This window comes from Drosophila erecta, unplaced genomic scaffold (assembly GCF_003286155.1).
Source record: "Drosophila erecta strain 14021-0224.00,06,07 unplaced genomic scaffold, DereRS2 tig00000092-arrow-pilon, whole genome shotgun sequence".
In the NCBI taxonomy this organism is placed as follows: domain Eukaryota; kingdom Metazoa; phylum Arthropoda; class Insecta; order Diptera; family Drosophilidae; genus Drosophila; species Drosophila erecta.
Window position 1 is genome coordinate 17,004,533 of NW_020825207.1, and position 9,494 is coordinate 17,014,026.

Sequence of the window (9,494 nt, forward strand, 5' to 3'; positions counted from 1 at the left end):
CTCTCCTTAATAATTTAGAATTTGGGCTAAAGGTGGGTTTTCGAAAATGCATGGAGTTTCTCAGCCGAAAGGTAACCAAAAGTTGTCCCGTAAAAAACTATGCCTACCTTGGTTCTCTTGGGTGGCGGTCATGAAAAGCTGTGCCATGAAACTACTTATTAAAAGTATTTACTTGCTAAACATACATATTGTATAAAGTGATGGGCATTCCACCCACAGCCGTCGTAAACAAGGTTGTCGCCGAATCTATTATAAGTCAAGGTCCTTTAAGCACAGGCTCCTCTGCAAGGGAAAGTAAATGTAAGCATTTTTATTAAAACAGACTAAACAAATAACTGAAAGTATGTGCAATTTTACCTAAAATAGCACACACATATCTTAATATTTGATTAATGTAACGTGAAATTGTTTTAATAAAACTATATTGCAACCAACCAAACAATTGTCTTTGCCCGGCAAACAAATTTTATAAACAAATACAAAATAACATTGTTATTTTCCATTTTCGGTAGGTGCCCTGCGGGGAATGGGATTTATTCGACTTTGTCGGTTTTTTGTCGCCAGAAGAATATTGCTAGTGCTGAAACGTGACATATTTAGACCTGGTTTCGACAAACGCTTAACTGAATTCTCAGCAAGCCAAAAACTCCTTACATGTTGCTGTGTATTGACAAGGAAATGTTAATGTGCCCCACTAAGAGGCAGGAATATTTCCAGAATACCTCCTTTCTTCACTATTCAACTCGGCTATTCTGATTCATATGCTGTCGCTCAGGTTCCGCGCTTCATCCATTTTATTGGTTTAATTTTGTCACGTTTCGAGGGGAGAAAGTGCCGCCAAAGAAAAGGCGATGGAAAATATCTGGGAAAAGGGCAGACAGGCAGCCGGTAAAAGGTTCGTGCAAATCATTTTCATTTTCATTTCCATTTCAGTTTCCTTTTCTTTTGCCTCTGCGAATAAACATAAATAGCGAAATTTGCCATTTTGTGCAGCGACTTTGGAAAGTTCTCAACGAAAGTTTTCGTTGGGCAATTGGTTCTTTATATACCCGTATTTCCATTTTTGGGTATGAAACTGTTTTGTTTCCGGCACTCAAATCAATTTTCGGCGCAGCTCAAGTACTTAAAGCTCCAAATGATTTAAGGATTTGTCTGCATTATAGCGCATATCCTTTATATGAGAAGGTAGTGAGGTGAGGTCAGGTGGAAAATTCAAGGGGAAAAGGGCAGACGTCGACGGTGACCCGCTGCCAAGTCAATAAATTCTCATTGCCTAAGCCATAAATCAGCATCATGGCGCGTTAAGTGTCATTTTTTGTGACGTTTGGATGGCTTTTTACCTGGCCAAACAACAGGGGCGGTTCCAATGCGACGGGGCGTGTCAGACACTGCAAGAAATACACAGGCCAATCCTTCATAGAATAAGTTTATTAGAATCACTGGTCCTTGCACAAGCAGCTCTTCCCTAGTTGTTGCACTTTAATAAAAACAAATATATTTAGTAAATATGAAGGAAAAGCTTGTCGCCTACCGCTTACTTTTTGTCTCCCAGTGTAGATTGGCGGGGAATTGGATCTGTTACTGGCAGCTTCACAATGCGCGTTATAATTTACACCTGGCGAATAGCGAACGGCAGCAGCAGCCATCCTCCATCCTCCATCCGCCAACAACCTTAACCAACTACAACTGTCATTTGACCTTAACCAGACTTCGGGTTCTGTGGGTGGGGGCGTGGCAGGTTCGGGGGCGCACAGGGTTGGGCGGAAACGGTGGGAGGGAAGGTAATCTTTGTTGCGGTTGAGGTTGGCTGAATGCGGTGCGGCTCCGGGCACTTCTGGGCGTTATATGGAGTCATGATATATTTTTCACTTAAAAGAGCTATTGCTTCATTTGAAAATTGTCAACTGACAAAGTGGAAACGAATGGGAGGCAGACATATAGAGATGGGATGTCGTAGGTGGTTTGTCTTAGCTTTTCCGGTGACGGATGCCATTCAACCTCAGATGTGCAGCAGAAAAGCCGTTGAAATGTGGCTGCTGTTTCAGCAGGGGCATTGAAAAACGCTTACTACAGGCAAGGAGAGTATAATTTTATTAAAAATAAATGCCCTTTGGTTTCGTTGAACCCCACAAGCTTACTAGTGCGCCTAGCTCACCCAGCGCACTCAGCTTTCCGGGAATCGATGGACTGTAAAAGGACTAATAAAATGTTCCAATTAAACCGAATGCGATCAATAAAGGACACAGGCGCCGGCAACTTAAAGCTTTACGCTTATTGAAAGCCCATCTATCTGGCTCTTACTGCCAGTCGTGCCCCCGGCAACACTCGCTCCTCATTCTCCTATTACTCCAGGCAGCTGCGTTGATTGCCGTAACAGCTTTTGAAATTAAGTCGCTGCAAGTCGGCTATAGTTGGGCACGGGATTGGGGCGAAAGGGGTAACGATTGCAGTACGGGGACAGTATCCAGCAAGAGGAAATGAGGCTCAGAGCTAACTCGGGCCACACAGAGAAAATGCGTGATTCAAGTGCTTATTTCACTTATTATGACTAATATAGCTAAATCTGGATTAGTTTTCACCGTTTATGGGCCATTTTGTAATTACACAATTATAATAAGAATATTTGAAGTGAAACTCGTACTTTTAGTCGCGGTGTAGGTGCACACACTCGCACAATTGACGCAATTGCAGCGATACTTTGATTTTATTTCATTTGCCGAGAACATCTGAGGGTATGCCATGGGTGTCAGGGTCGGAAAATGAACGGGGCAAGTCTTTGTGGCCCAGAGGAGGGGGCTGAGTATAAAATGCAGGCAACAGAGGAAGAGATGAAGAGCCAACCGGCGAAACAGTTGCCAATAAAAATTGCATTGAAAACGCTTAACCAAGCAGCGTGCATCAAATTGATTTCATGCTCCTCCAACGTTGACTGTAGTTTTACAACGTGCATCATCCTCACTCGCGCAGATAGCGCGAGTCCCAAAAAAATATGCTACGCTTTTCCCGAGTCGCACAAAAATATTGTCTGTCAATATTCGAATACCGCACATCGCAATCCATACCAGCCAAGCCCCAAAACGTGGCGAAACCTACCAAAAACCATTGAGGAGCGAACGGTACCGAAATGTAATTTTTGTTTTCCCTTCGATTTTCCACCTCCCAGTCTCCCCGCGTAAAGCGATGAAGCAAAATAGAGGAAAACAAGTACTCAAATTTTCCGGGTGGAGACGGCCAAACTACGAATTGCATTTGCTCTGGTCATTTAAATTGGTTGCAATCTTTTATTGCACCAAAACAAATGAAAAACTTAATTACTATGGCACTATTTGAATCTTATTGAAACACGCAACCTAACCACAACATAATGATTGTTTCGAACTGGCCTAAAACAGCTCTCAAAAGAATGGGTTAATATGAAGTTTAAGTTTTGGAAAAAATTAGGAAAATAGCAGCCTTCGCAATGCATTTTCGTAGTCAAGAATAAGCTTCTAAGCGATTTCTTAAAGAGAACGTTAAATTCGTTTTACTTAAAAGTAAAGACCTACTGCAGCCGAGCATTAAAGTGCGCATATCTGGAATGTTAGATATTTTGCGACCAAAGTGTTCGTGCCACTTTTTAAGGGTATTTAAGGGGGGAAAGCAAAAGTGGCATGCGTGAAAAACGTGAAAATTGCCGCCGCTGTTTTCGATTTTTATGCTCAATCCCTCAATCAGTGGCCCCTTCGCACCCCCTTACCCCCCCGTTCGATCAACCAATTCATGGCGCCAAAGAGGGAATCCAGTTATCCTGGCATTGAGAATGGCGCATGCCTTTAAACTTGTTATTTCAAGGATATGCACAGCGCTTTGGTTGCAAACCGAGAAACAGACAGGAGCTGACTGCCGAAAAATCTGACAATCGCGGCTTTGGCAACAATTTCGCTGTGTTGTTGCCAGATTTCTTTATCTGCGCATAAGCATCGAATAAGAATGAACTACATACTACAATCGGGTTCAGAATAATAGTGGATTTTCTAAAAGACATCAAGCAAAATGTATTTATCTACACTGCATTTAAATTGAACTCAAAACTTGTATTTATTTTGTAAGTATTTTTAAAATGTCGGGATATTTTAGGGACACGCCCATGTTCCTTCTGAAATTTCGTTATAAACTTAGACTTACATTTTCGCAACTGCACGTTCAAACGTCTATACAAACTTAGCTTCTTCCAGCATCATATCTATTCAATTTGCAACTCTCAGCGTTGTTTGGCATGTTTAGCAGCTCACTGAGCAATTTGGATACCATTCCAATGCCAAAGCAGTTGCCAATTGCAATGCGAAACTCACAAAAAAAATGCTCTTGATCCAAGCCGAAGCATCAACTTAAGGCACTAACGTATTTATGGGAAAATATTAAATATGCTTGTTCGAGGATTAAGGTTGTTAAGCTTCGCATATTCTTCTCCTCCTTTTTGCCTAATCCATTGTTTTCAAGTGCATCTGACATTCGTAAAATTTCATGCTTATGACAAAAATAATATTTTATTTGCTTCGAAATGCAACGCAGCTGGATTCGAAGTGCAGTTTGGTATTTTCACATCGGGAGGTATGTGCTTTTTGCTAAACTGTTAGGGGGAGAACATCGTGTGCATTAAAACAATATACGGGGAACATGTTCGTTTGTGTAAGGTAATAAAAATTGAAATACATTCCAAATGCAATGTACATACACCTATAATAAGCACACAACAGCATTTATGAAGGCATTATGCATTCAAAAAGTATTTATACGGCAATTAGAGCTAAGACCCGACTATTTGGAGCCACTTGTCAGCGACAGGTGATTTTGCACCTGTTCATCACACACGCACACCACATCAATCAAGCCTCGAAACGAAAGAGATACCCAACAACAATCGTGTGGCAACCACAAATTGGTTCTGGCAATCGCAGGCTAATCGAAGGAGGTACTCGGATGTGGGGCTGCTCGATGTGGTGGCATCGTTGAAGTGTCAATGGCAACATTCCATAAAGCTCAACCAACACTCCTTCCTGTTCTTTTTCTGCACCCCATGCCGCAACTGAATTTGATTTAAGACCAAACTACTACTAGATTTTCCACGACGAACACAAAAAAAAACTGAAATGGAACCCAGAAAAAAAACGCAGCTCGAGTGAAAAACTGACACTACTCAAACACAAACTCACACATACACACACACACACACATACACACAGTCGCATATAAGTTCGGCAGATACGCATACATAGTCGATGGACAGAGGGGCGGGCGTTAGAGCTAGTGGGCGTGGCGCGTCAAAGTCAGTCAAAGCGAAGGCAGAACCTTTAGTCAAGTTTGAAAGATTGATTAGTTTTTAACAACTTGTGACTGGGAGCGAGAGCGGGGAAAATGGGTTGAAAAAGGCGGCGAAGGATCTCGTTCTAGTTCTGGTTATGCGTTCCACTTCAGCGATAAGCTGGGCGAAATTAGAGAAATGTAAATAGATAACACTGCATTTAGTTGATGGAAATTAGTACGACATACTCTGAATTGTTATTTGCTACTGAAATGTTTCTCAAGTTTTCTGCACTTTTTAGCAACTATTTTTCGCAGTGCATAGGATGAGTTCAACACGTGCACTGAATTAACCCGAAGTGGATTGGAGCGGGCCGAGAGTCCTGCGAAGGATATTTGTCGAACCAGGAAGGCTGAATGGCAGCAATTAGCCACAAGCCAAACCAGCCACATGCAAAAATGTCAAAGAAACTCGGGAAAGGGAAGGACTGTTCCATCGCCTGTGGGCCTCCATAACTCCGCATTTCGATCTTGGCTAGAAAGTGTATTTTAGCCCCTGAAAGTGACCACGTAAATCATGCTTTCCCACTTTCACTCCTATTTTTAATGCATATGGCATGCTCTTGCATTTACGGAGCTGCATACGGAATCACATTTGATATTTGCATGCGAAATGTATTTGCGCTCCACGAAGCACAACAATAAACATTGTAAATATATTTTCCCCGCATTCTTTCCTTGTTTTTTCCAGCGTTTCCAATTTTATTTATGTTTCATGTTATACGTCCTTGCTGTTTTCTGCCTTCGGTTGTCGCTCAGCGTTCTGCTGGTGTTAGTTTTTATTATTATAGCATATATTATTCAATTGTCGACCAGTAACATTTGAAAAATTCTCTGTTTGCCCCGGTTAAGGGAAATATTTTTTTTACGTTGCCCGCAGAAAAAGCAAATCATAGAATATCACAAAAACTTTATCAAAAACAGGAAACGATTACTTTTAACCCCTAAATCAATCAGGTTGAGTGATTTTTACATGGTTGAAAGGGAAGTATTTAAAGATAGATTGAGTAAATCACTTTTGGACAACATCACCTAAATAAATATATATTTTGGTATTTTTATTATTTATATTTACTTTTACAGTTAAAAAGTATTTGCAAATGCATAAAAAAGTGCAGACATATTGTTTATTTATTTATTATTTAATGATTTATTATTCCCTAAATGTTGGTTTTGTTGCTTGTCCTTGCTATTAGCTAATTAACGGGTATCTAATAGTCGCGTCGCTCGCGACTATAAAACGCGCCATTTCCTGGAAAATTTCAAATTTGCACCAGCTTATTAAAAACGAAAGGCAAAAGCTCTGCGCGTAAACCGCTTCCTCCATTTAGTTGATTCAACTAATTTGGTTAAGTTCACATTAACTTCACTTGCAGCGGCGGCAACAACAACATCAATTAGCATCACGTGTTGCAGGGCAAAGTGGAAAATTCAAGTAATTGAAAAAAAGAGCGGAAAATAAGGTCTCAACGGACCACGGCAAGTGAAACAGATCCAGAAGATAGCCTGGCCAAAACCCAAGGAGCGGATTCTAATTAAATTCGCGCTCGCACTTTCATTTAAGCAAATTTACAACGTGGCAACTGCAAAAGGGAGGCGCAGGGGTCGATGGGGCGTGGGCCAAAGTTGAAGGCAACATTAATTGCAAATCCGCACAGGCCACAGCTAGTGGGTAGGTGGGTATATAAATGGGTGGGAAACCAAAGCCGAGCCTTGTCAACCGGCGATGTCCTTTAGCGGCGCATCCTTGACCCGTTTTGAGCTCTCTTTGCCGCGCCGCAATGCCGCAATATTAAAATGACTTTTTCTTACTTCATTTCATTGCATTTCATGAACAATTTAAGCCAATTGTGCAGCTCGTAGTCGCAAAGTGTCCTTGCACACAGGACCCTATAAATTAATTTCGAGAAACGGTTTACTGCAGTCACAGAAACTGGCTCACAGAAAGTCAAGGAAACTACTAGCCGGATCTAATTTAAATACATAACTTAAAGGGATTGGCCAGGCAAATAAAATCAATAAAGCAGATTGAAGCGAGAAAAATTGGCCTTATTTGCATTAAGTGCATCTAAATGTTTTTAAACATAATTTTACTAGCCAAGCTTGTTGGTAATGGCGATAAATTTAATATCACTTTCATCTCCAAATCAAAGTCCATAAAACTAAATGCCCCCCATATTTCAGTGAAATAAATTCCATGATTTGCAGGATACACTTTGCATTTATGTATATAACCCACACATCACGTCTGGGACCTCACACGGTTTTTAATTAAATTGGAGCGGCGTCTTTCGTGAAACTTAACACGAAATCTTATTTACACGCCAACCGCAATTTAATGTAGCATACATTTGAGCTCGCCCGGGCGGCAACCTTTTTATTTACGACTTCAATAACATGAAACGCGCCTACTCGTGTGGGCGGGGGGCGTGCCACTGGATGGGGGTGGTGTGTTTGTGTGTGTGTGTATTAGGAGAGGGTGTCAAAAAGTTATTAAAATGTTCCAGCTTTGAGGCCCAGTCTTCCCTCATTCACTGTCGCCCACTGTCTGCGACTTATTTATTGGGGCTCCGTTCGCGACAGGTGGTTGCCCCACCAATTTACTTCACATGGCCACATGTTGTAAGTGCTGCGGTGGTGTGGCGGTGCTGATAATGGTGGTTCAGATTTCTGTGAAGCCGCCACAGCGGGAAAACGCGAAGGTTTCAGGCAGGCAGAGCCTACGCTTAAACAATTGCTGCAAGTTCTGCAATTTAATTGATGATATAATAAGTAGTATTCAATTTTTTTACCAAGCCGCCAATAAACTCACTTTTATCCCAGCAATTGCAACGAATATTTGATATTATGTTCCAACACTACAACGGAATTTCCACCAAGACTTGCATCTGGTTTAGTTGCACCTGTCATTCCCCTTTGAATTCGTATTGACCTCAACCTCTTAACTGGTTTCCAGACGTGACACAAAAAGATATTTGCACAGCACTTGCAGCTAACACAAAAATAACACACACACACACACAATCGTAGGGGAGTGCCATTGAAGTTGGCTTTTCAATTGCCAAGAAAAACTTTTGCCAGAAGTTCACTCCTTTTCCTCCGTTGACTATTTTTATATAATAATTCTTACTTCAAGCGGACCGAAGAAAGAGAGCGAGAATTAAAATAAACATCGCAAGTCCTGTGAAATGCATATAAACAGTTGTGGGCAACACAATAGCACCATTTGCATGGCCTAAACATATCAACATTGTGAAAAATCAGACCTGCTAAAAATCTTTTTAGTTTCACAAAACATTTTTGAGCGTTTGGATCACTTCGAAAAAATGTGGCCGGAGCCCATAGGTATTTGTGTGACCACCATTAAGAAGTTCATAAAAAGGAAGTTCGAGTTGAATCCTTCTGCACGGAATTTGAATATTTATAAAGATTTTTGCATTTTTGGCCAGAGAGAATTTCTTCATTGAAAAATTGTTTATTTGCCCGAGTCGAACAACTGCCAGAGATCGTCAACGCCGCGGGGCAGCAGGGGGTTAAGGGGTTGTTGGGGGGCTAACAAAACTTTTGCCTAAGTCATGCAAATGCAACTTTGAAGTTGTATTAAAAAGTTCAAGCTCGTACCTCTTGTGTGCTCCGTAAAGTTGGCCATATTATGCGTCCAAGCGTTGCAAGTCTATTAGAAATTACTTGTACATTCTCCACAATATACAATCGCCACCATGGGTTAAAGCTGTCCCGGCAATTTGACGGCACGAAAATAAACACCAAAGTTTTTCGCAATTCCCATGCTTTAGTCATTTTCCAGTGGAGTTTAAGAGCCGTTTCCGCATGGCCGGATTTAATAGTTTTGGGTTCAACAGTTTGCTGTTATATGTTGGATTTATGCTGGGAGTTCAAAAACGTCAAGTTTGTCACTCACAAAAGTTTTATGGGTTAATTTGAGTTGAAACAACTCAATTTGGCTAGCGAAAAATCTTTTGGATAATTCATTGAAAAACACATACCTCCAGCTCAAAAACTATTCTAGGAAAAATATAGTCACAGAAGTGTACACTGCTAGATTGCACAAATTCAGCTCGACATATTTTTTCTGGTTCGAGGAACAATTACTCAAAACCTAAAAACAATTTAGCACAAAGCTAGAGAGCAAAGAT